Raw genomic sequence first — 9,886 nt, forward strand, 5'->3', positions numbered from 1 at the left:
TAGGTTTAATTTAATAATTATTTAAATATGCCATATATTTTAAATACATAGAGCTTCTACTAATTAACACTTCATAATCTCTCCAGAGTCCCACAGGCAATTGTTACCACGTTTAACTGGTGAAAGATAGTGTCAAGAAAATGAACCCTATTTCCTTTCCTAATTGCAACCCGTGGATAGTCTATGTGCAGTATCTCGTTTCTTCTGCCCGTGTGAACGCAGTGGTGGGAAAAGACGAGTGTGACCCCCTGGGGTTGGATGATGGAGACATGTGAGCAGAGCATCACCTCAGGTTCTTTGAACAATGATGTTCTTCAAAAGGGCCGATGGGGCCACGATTCGTTACACAGATGCACCTAAGGTAAACAGGGACCTGACAAGCAGACACAGACATACGTGCACCTAGGTAGACGCAAACACAGCACTTGTATGAAAAACCCAGTCATAGGGCAAAATGAGCCCAGTCTGTGTAAGCCTGAGAGGCAGGGCAAACTAAACCCAGGTGCAGAGTGGGAGCGAGGGGCGCTCTTCCCCCAGATCTCACCAGGCTGCCTAAACATCCTTACCCTACTCCTCTGTGCCTGAACTTCCATCATTTAGAGGTTTATTTGCCTAAGATGTCTTCTCCTTTGAAAGGCCATCCCTCTTGGGACATTCAATTGGATATTTGTCCTTTCTACCGATTCATCACTGTGATCTAATGAGCGAGCTGTCTTCCTGGGGCTTTGCAGACATCCAGGGCTCATAGGCCCCCAAGGAGGACATGGCTCACTTAGGGGTGCCCACTGGGAGGAGGCAGTCTGCCTTACTTTATTGTAAAAGGGACCCTGAGCACCTGAGAGTGGAGAAAAAGGGGTACCTAGGAGTTGCTGGGGCACCGAAAAGGGAGGGAGGAGGGAACGTCTGCGTACCCAGGGCTCTGTCTAGGACAGGCTCCCACCCCCCATGCTCGTTACAGCCTCAGGATGCTGCTTCTCTGGGGGAAAAGGAAAAGATGTGAGCAAAAGGTCGACAATGCAGCCGGGGATAAAAATGACAGGAAAGACTGCGTGTGATGGAAGAAAGGCTCATTGTGTGGAAACTTCTTTCTTGAAAATCTAAAAATAAAGACCTAGAACAGGCTTCCACCTGTCACGATACTGGAAGTTCTCAGAGGGAAGCCCTGCCTGGTTTTGTTCCACACTGTATTCCAGCACCTAGAACAGTGCCTGAGAGACGGGAGGCGCTCTATAGGAACTGGTTACGTGAATGAGGTGGGACAGACCAACACACAACAGGAGCTCTTCCAGGCCTTCCAATCCCATGTCTGAAGGCCCACCGACCATCCATGCCTGCACCGTCTCTTGTTGGAGTTATGGATGGCTCTGGGGAAGAGGAAGCCCACTCTGCAGACCCCTACAGAGATGTATGCTGAGCTCTGCTGGTTTTCTCATGTCCCCCTGGGTCTCTGCGTTCATTAGGCAGCAACTGCTACGTGGCCAGCCCACCTGTCCCATCCAGCAGCCCAGGCATCTTCCTGCTGACGCCCACCCCAGGAGGCAGATGCTGCACCAACCAAACTTACATTTCCCTGAACCAAACCTGTGGTTCAACGGGCGGCAGGCTCTGCACCAGCAGAGACTGATGGGAAATTCTTGGGAGTATTTTCCACCTTTCATTTTTGAGGCACCACAGGAAAGATAAAACTACTGATATTCTGTTAGACCCAGTGCCCCAAGGTGATGTTTACGGCCATAGTTTCAATCTCCCCCTCCCTTCATTGGGTTCAGAGGATTACGTGGCACAGGTGGCAGGTGAGGACGTGGCCATGATTCTGGAGGAAGGTAGAACAAGGTTAATGTTTTGTAACTATGAAGCAGTACAAAAATATATAGCATGAAGACTACGGATCTTTACAACTTGCAAACCTCTTTTGTCAATCCATCAAAAACAGCACTGGATTTAGCCAGAGACACTACCTAAAGCCCCTCTACAAAAATCCAGATACACACAGAAGCGTCTTGCTCAGGGCGAGGCTCACAGTAAGTTCTCAGTTAATTTCTGTGCGATCGAGAAACAATTGAACGCAATGTGTGTCTGGCCCCATCGAGATCATATGTGTATGAAACAGAAAGCCTTCCTGATCCCTGGGTACACATGCCGTGTACACCATACTGAGAAACCAGGGCGCTAAGTGGACGTTCCAGGGGCTGTGTCCTGGGGAAAGAGCACCGGACAGACTCAAGAGACCACAGGTCTGGTCCTGGATCTCCAACTAATTCACTCTGTGATCGACAGCAAGCCACTTAACTTCTCTGGGCTTCTGTTTTCCCAACTGTAAAATAAAGAGCGAGACAAGGCAGCCTCTGAAATTCCTGCCGGTTCAGAGGTGCTCTTTTGAGTCTGTGATTTGAACACAGGATTGTGATTTGCTTGGTCCATGTGGGGGAAGAGCTGAGACTGGAAACACAGCCCCCTGGGCTCACCCCCTCCGCAGTCATCCTCAGGTGGCCCTCGGGGATGTGGGAGGTGAGGCCAGAGAGGAGGATCCTGTGTCATCTAGAGTTAGAGCAACATGGGCCCAGGGCCAGGCAGGTTGCCTACAAACAAAGAACTCAGCCTAGGGAGAGCCCACTGTTTGCATGGGGGAGGTAATGTCTTTCCTTTGGGGAGATGAAGGAAACAAAGGAGCTTGGCAGAGGGCTTTGAAGGCCACAGCTCATCCCCTGGCTCCTGGGGGAGGGGTCCAGCAGGAGCTAAATTTGAGCCACAGAGCTGGGAACCTCACGAGAGGAAAGAGTCCCTGAAACGCCTCATGGAGAAGTACGGGCTTCAGACCTCCCTCTCTCACAATCCGCCTTCCTCTGTTAATTAATTCCCATCTTGTCACAGTCACTCTTGGCCCATAAGTCCCGCTTACAATCTCCCATCTATATTACCTGGCATTCAAGAATTCCAGGCACTGACAGACACACAAAAAAATAAGACACATTTGAACAAATGAGCAGCTTTGATAAGCTCAGGGTCCAAGGGCCACCTTTATTCGATCTGCCATCAGCTACAATTTTGCAAATTCTTCTCTCTGAGATTTTTTGGCAGCAGACGTTGCTTCTTGCAGGAGATGTGAAATCGCTGCTGGCACGCTCCTCCCCTGCCATCCATAGACTGCTTTTTAAAGAGACTTTAATAATGCATAGGAAGGGCAGGGCGGTGCATGAATTAAACACCAAGCCTCCACCAAGATGAGATGTGCTGCTTGAAATCAGGCTGGTGAGCGAAGCAAATGGACCCGCTTTTAGCCTGAGTCCTCTGGTTTGCATCAAGAATGGGAGTTTGGATCCCAAAGCCTTTTCTGAGGATGCCATCTGACAAGTGTAGGTTTGAGCCAACATCAGCTTGTCAGGAGCCGATTTTCATTTCCTCCCAGCAGCCTGGCCACACAAATCATTGCTAGCTGGACAGACAAGAAATGCTTTTCATTTAGCCTTCAAGAGTTCTAGGGGTGAATACATATTTGACTGACGTGTCAAAAAGTTATCAAAGAGGTGTTGCAAGTCTGGTAAGATATGTCAAGGATCAGAGGCAATGCAGTGGAAAGGAAGGGAAGGTTCTATATCTGGATTCCCAATGTGCAAATTACATAACTGATGTTACTGTGCCACCTGGGAAGTTGTTAATATTGTTAATAATACAGTAAGAGTTGGCAAGTTTTAAGAAATGGGCTGCTACTTTGATAAAGAAAGGATCGCCTTTCTTGTCCCCAAGTCCCTGTACTTTCCACCCACACACCCACACACACACACACACACGCACAAAACCCACCCCCAGGAGCAGATGAGCAGACTTCATCCCTGTTGTCAAGGAAACCAGTCTGTTCTGAGCTCTAGATTTAGAAAGCCTGGGCCTGGCCTCAGCAGTGCCTTCTGCCCACTTCTGATGGGCCTGCCGTCTCTCCCCCACCAGGGACACCCTTTCACAAAGTTGCTAGCATTGACCTGTAGAGCTGGTGCTCCATGGACAGACAGGCCAAACCGGCCTGCTGGCAGCTGTACAGGCCACATGAACAAATCCATGTGAAAAAATGGGTTTATCCACATGGAAAGGGAGAGGACAATTGCCAAGGGCCTGGGACAAGTGCCAAGTGATTGACCCACGTTACCAGGAATGGCTTCGGGAAACAGGATCAACCACCCAAAGCCAGCCCAGCACTTCTCCCTCCAAAACATCTACCCCCATGCTTCTCCAAACAGGAGGGTCACCCCACTGGCGTCCACCAATGGTTCAAACCTGGTGCTCCCCCTGAGGCAGGGAGGGGGGTCCAGGGAAGCCATTTGGGGTAGGGGGACGGGGTAAAATGCTCCCAGGTGGTTGGGGGCATTTGGAGAGTCAGAGATAGGACAAGGGTCTGGGAGGAGGGGAGAGAACCTCAATATTGCTGCCACCATGAGAGGGGGTGTCTGAGATGCAAAGGAAACAGGGAAAGACAGGAGGGAACCGGCTGCTGGCAGGAGGGGGAAGAGGACCACAGCATCTTTAGGGATGTTCTCTGTGAGAAGCAAGCATGGGGGATAAATTAAAGGGCCCTGAGGTGACATCTGCTAAGGACGGCCTTACCCAAAAAACAACCCATGTGCTTGATCCTCTGAACTCTCTGAGCCAACACTGTGTCAGTACCCCCTTCAGAAGTGAGCACCTCAGAAGACCTATATAGACATTTCTCCAAAGAAGACATATAGATGGCCAATAGGCACATGAAAAGATGCTCATCATCGCTTATTATTAGAGAAATGCAAATCAAAACTACAATGAGGTACCACCTTACACCGGTCAGAATGGCCATCATTAAAAAGTCTACAAACAATAAATGCTGGAGAGGGTGTGGAGAAAAGGGAACCATCCTTTGCTGTTGGTGGGAATGTAAATTGGTACAGCCACTGTGAAGAACAGTATGAAGTTTCCTCAGAAAAACTAAAAATAGAGCTCGCATATGATCCAGCAATCCCACTTCTGGGCATATACCCAGACAAAACTATAATTTGAAAAGATACATGCAGCCCAATGTTCATTGCAGCACTATTTATAATAGCCAAGACATGGAAGCAACTTAAGTGTCTATCAACAGCTGAATGGATAAAGAAGGCGTGTGGTGTGTGTGTGTGTGTGTGTGTGTGTGTGTGTATATATATACACACACACATATATATATATATATATATATATACACACACACACACAATGGAATATTACTCAGCCATAAAAAGAATGAAATAATGCCACTTGCAGCTACATGGATGGACCTAGAGATTATCATACTAAGTGAAGTAAGTCAGAAAGAGAAAGACAAATAACATATGATATCACTTATATGTGGAATCTAAAATATGACACAAATGAACCTATCTATGAAACAGAAACAGACTCACAGACAGAGAAAACAGACTTGTGGTTGTGGGGCGGGGAGGGATGGATTGGCAGTTTGGAGCTAGCAGATGCAAACTCTTATATATAGAACGGATAAACTACAAGGTTCTATTGTATGGCACAGGGAACTATCAATACATTCAATATCCTGTGATAAACCATAACGGAAAAGAATATGAAAAAGAATATATATATAATATAATATATATATAATATATATAACTGAATCACTTTGCTGTACACCAGAAACTAACACAACGTTATAAACCAACTATACTTCAATTTTAGAAAAAGGAAGTGAGCAGCCTCCACCTTGAACTATACCTTCTGGATACACGGTTTATCTGCCTTTTTAAACCAAGATCCTTGAGGGGTCCATTTCTGACCCATCTCTCCATCCTCCACAGCCCTGGAAGGACAGCTTGAACAAACTAGGACTGATGAGGGCCTGCTGAGTTTTCATGAATGAATGAATTCTTACTCTAGATCTTGTGAAATTCCCTACCCAAAATGTTCACAATTTTGAGGTGATTATAAGAAGAATTTTATCATTTCTATGCCTAGAGTTCAGAGTATTAGTTGGGTTTTCATTTCTAGCGGTGCTTTATCCGACTGCCCCAATTATTGCAATTGCTTTATTGTTCTGAACAGTGATGGTGATGGTACTGATTCTTGTCAGCATAGGGAAGCTACAGTGAGACACCTGCCTCTATTCCCCACTCGTCATCACAGAAGCCAGAAGAACAGGCCTATGGCAGATCTAATAAAGACGACCCTTGCGCCGTGGCATACAAAAGCAGCTAACTTATTCAAATGTGTCTGCCTGACCAGTCATGCCTTCCCTCCTCAGGACGGTACAAGATGGCAAGGGAAGAAGCTGTGTGCGCAAAACCAGTGTCTTCTTCAGCTGCCAGGGGAGCAGAAAGGCTGAGAACAGTCAGATGGTGATGATTTCTGTCCCATCACCCAAGAAAGACTATGTCAGGAGGAAGGAACATAGGACAGGCACGAAGGTATCAAGGAGAGTGTCACGTGGGGCAGTAGTTGGATTGAAGGTGGGCCAGCTGGGCACACACCTGGAGCACCCATCATCAAGAAGCATTACAATATCACTATTGTCATATATGTAGAGGTACAGTGCCAGGTTTAACCAGGTGTTCCTAGAAACAGCACCAGTTAACTCGGATTTCCATACATGACTCCTCACATTATGGTGAAACGTAAACTGATTCTGCTCCCCTGGAGCAGACAGAAGACTTAGGGCAGCTCCTTGACTGTGCTGACCTACAATTTTTAAGTATTTTTGTAAAATGCCCCTCCAGCTCTCATGGTAGAAGCATGACAGTCCCCTGAAGTCTGTCACCACATTCAGCTAAAATTTCTAAATTAAAGACAGGATGGAGTGCTCTGTACTGAGATAAGCTATTTAGCTTATTATATAACTTCTAGAACTTTTCATATGCCTTTTGAGAAGCTGCCCAGTTCAGAAAATCTTATGAGTGTTTTCTTTATTTGGGACATGAGGAGAATTTATTTCTCCTCACTCCTCCTTTATATAAAGTTAAATGAATACTTAAATAATATCAACTTGGAGAGAGGCAGAATCATTAGTCCATCGGGGATGTTCACAAAGTACAATTCAGGAGAGAGACCACCCCTATTATAAAAAGGATACTTCAGGCTTCATACTGTTTGGAAACATTGAATTCATCCAAGTTCCCCTGCTCTGATTCCATCTCCCTAAGAATTCTTGCGATTGTGATTCAGCTCCTCAAATCCATGTGAGGCCAAAAGAGAGCACGTTCTGGCAAACACACCACAGATCGCCTCTGATTTTCACTACCACTCTTTAGAGTGAAAATTATTATCCCCATTTTACAGAAAAGGAAACTGAGGCCCAGAGAGTTTAAGTGAGTTGCCCGGGAACACACAGCTAATAAGTGGCAGAACTGAACACTGGACCTGCATTCATCTGATTCCAGAGTCCAGGATCCTACAAGGCCTCCAATTGTTTCTACAGCTCCTTTACTTATTTACTTTCTAAATTAACACCATTTGTGAGACTTATCTGTAAATGAAAACAAGAATCCAGTAAGGGAAGACCAGGGTTTTTTAAATGATTACCAATATTTGAAGAAATTCCACTTTAGGATGGTATCTGGCTAGTGGTCCATAACTCACCCTTCCCCAACTTTTCACTAAAAACCAATGTCAACTCACATACAAAATCAGATGATAACTTATAAGAACTCCCAAAATGAAGGCTGACGATTAGACTAGAGCTAAAACAATGGATGAATATTTACTTGTCACAAGATCTGTGAGATTGAAGGAGAGGCACAAATAGTGACTGATATGGGCACTTGTCTTTGTCACCTGCAGGACAGAAAGCTCATTAGGTGGAAGGTGAGGCCTTATTCCTCCCCAACTAAATGCCTCCCCTCAGGGTCTATACCCTCCAGAAAATTTGGCAAACTTCCCACTATGATGTGGAAGGTGCTCCTCCAGTGGCCAGAGCCATTTCACACACATATCACCCCTGTGAGCATCTCTCATGCTACATCTGTACCAGGTTTGCAGTGTCAGTCATGCAACACGACCAGGACAGACATGGATTCCCATGCTATGTTGCGCCCAGAGATTTGAAGACACTAATGTAAAGTGGTTATGACAGGATAGGTGTGGGAATGTCAAAAAAATCCACCTCTAGACTACTCATAAGAAGTTATGTGGGGGCTTCCCTGGTGGCGCAGTGGTTGAGGGTCCGCCTGCCGATGCAGGGGACACGGGTTCGTGCCCCGGTCCGGGAAGATCCCACATGCCGTGGAGCGGCTGGGCCCATGAGCCATGGCCGCTGAGCCTGCGCGTCCGGAGCCTGTGCTCCGCAATGGGAGAGGCCACAACAGTGAGAGGCCCGCGTAACGCAAAAAAAAAAAAAAAAAAAAAATTATGTGGGGTCTCTTGAGGAACCCAGGAAGGAGGCTCAGCTAGGGCCGCCGGGCCACGGGCCGCTGCTACCGGGTTGCAGCAGTCGTTAGCAGATCATGAACTGCCGGAGGGGAGGAGGCGCCGCAGGCGGCGGCGGCGGCGGCGGAGACAGCGGGGCCGGCGGGAGCATTGCGGGCAGCGGGGGTCGGGGAGCCGGCCAGCTCAACCGCTTCGTGCAACTCTCCGGGCGGTTGCACCCGCCAGGCCACAGACCTCCACCAGCACGAGGCGGACATCGTTGTGTGCCAGCTAATACCAATCTATGTGTTTGGAGGTTACAACCCAGGTTATGATGAATCAGGAGGGCCAGTTCATGAAGACTATCCTCTCTTCAGGGAACTTTGGAGGTATCATTTTGCTACAGGAGTATGGCATCAGATGGGCACAGATGGCTACATGCCCCGAGCATTGGCATCTATGTCACTCGTGCTGCATGGAAACAACCTGTTAGTGTTTGGAGGAACAGGCGTCCCATTTGGTGAGAGCAATGGCAATGACGTCCATGTCTGTAACGTGAAGTATAAGAGATGGGCTTTATTCAGCTGTCCGGGGAAGAAACCCAGTCGTATATATGGACAGGACATGACTATCATCAATGGCTCCCCTTATGGCTTTGGAGGGACAACTGGCTATATTTACAGCACAGACCTGCACAAATTAGATCTCAGTACCAGAGAGTGGACACAACTGAAACCAAACAACCTATCCTGTGATCCACCAGAAGAGAGATACAGACATGAAATTACACATGATGGGCAGAGGATTTACATCTTGGGAGGCGGTACTTCTTGGACAGCTTATCCCTTAAACAAGATTCATGCATACAACCTTGAAATGAATGCATGGGAGGAAATTGCAACAAAACCCCATGAAAAAAATAAGCTTTCCTGCAGCCCGAAAATGTCACAGTTGTGTTCAGATAAAAAATGATGTGCTTATTTGCGGGGGCTATAATGGAGAAGTGATCCTGGGAGATATCTGGAAGCTGAATCTGCAGACTTTTCAACGGGTAAAGCTCCCAGCTACCATGCCAGAGCCAGTTTATTTTCGCTGCAGCTGTTACACCAGCTGGTTGCATATACGTTCATGGAGGAGTGGTGAACATCCACGAAAATATACGGACTGGGTCGTTGTTTAAGATCTGGCTGGTGGCTCCTAGCCTGCTGGAACTGGCGTGGGAGAAGCTGCTTGTGGCCTCCCCCAGCCTAGCAAACCTCTCCCGGACACAGCTTCTGCACCTTGGACTCACACAGGGACTCATCGAGCGCTTGAAATGAGGATTTCTGGACTGTTCATTGATACTGGAAATGTTAATTTAAAGAGACTCCTTTATTTATGGGCAGTGTAGAATGTGCTACAGAGAGGATTGGTTACCCTGATCAAGGCCTTATTCAGAAAATACATCAGATGCCTTTCTGTACATTGTTTTAAATTGATGGAATCTCACTTTCCCTTGTGCTTTTTTCTTTGCTTCTCTCCCTTCTGCCCCAATACACAC

General features: G+C 47.1%; 1 pseudogene across 1 annotated transcript; it reads left to right on the forward strand.

Annotated features, from left to right (window-relative positions):
- Nucleotides 1-8,444: 8,444 nt before the first annotated feature.
- Nucleotides 8,445-9,665, forward strand: LOC309834118 (kelch domain-containing protein 10-like; annotated as a pseudogene). Its single transcript has one exon. The product of its transcript is annotated as a kelch domain-containing protein 10-like (transcript).
- Nucleotides 9,666-9,886: the final 221 nt, after the last annotated feature.

This window comes from Grampus griseus (genome assembly GCF_964374135.1).
Source record: "Grampus griseus genome assembly, chromosome: 15".
NCBI lineage: Eukaryota > Metazoa > Chordata > Mammalia > Artiodactyla > Delphinidae > Grampus > Grampus griseus.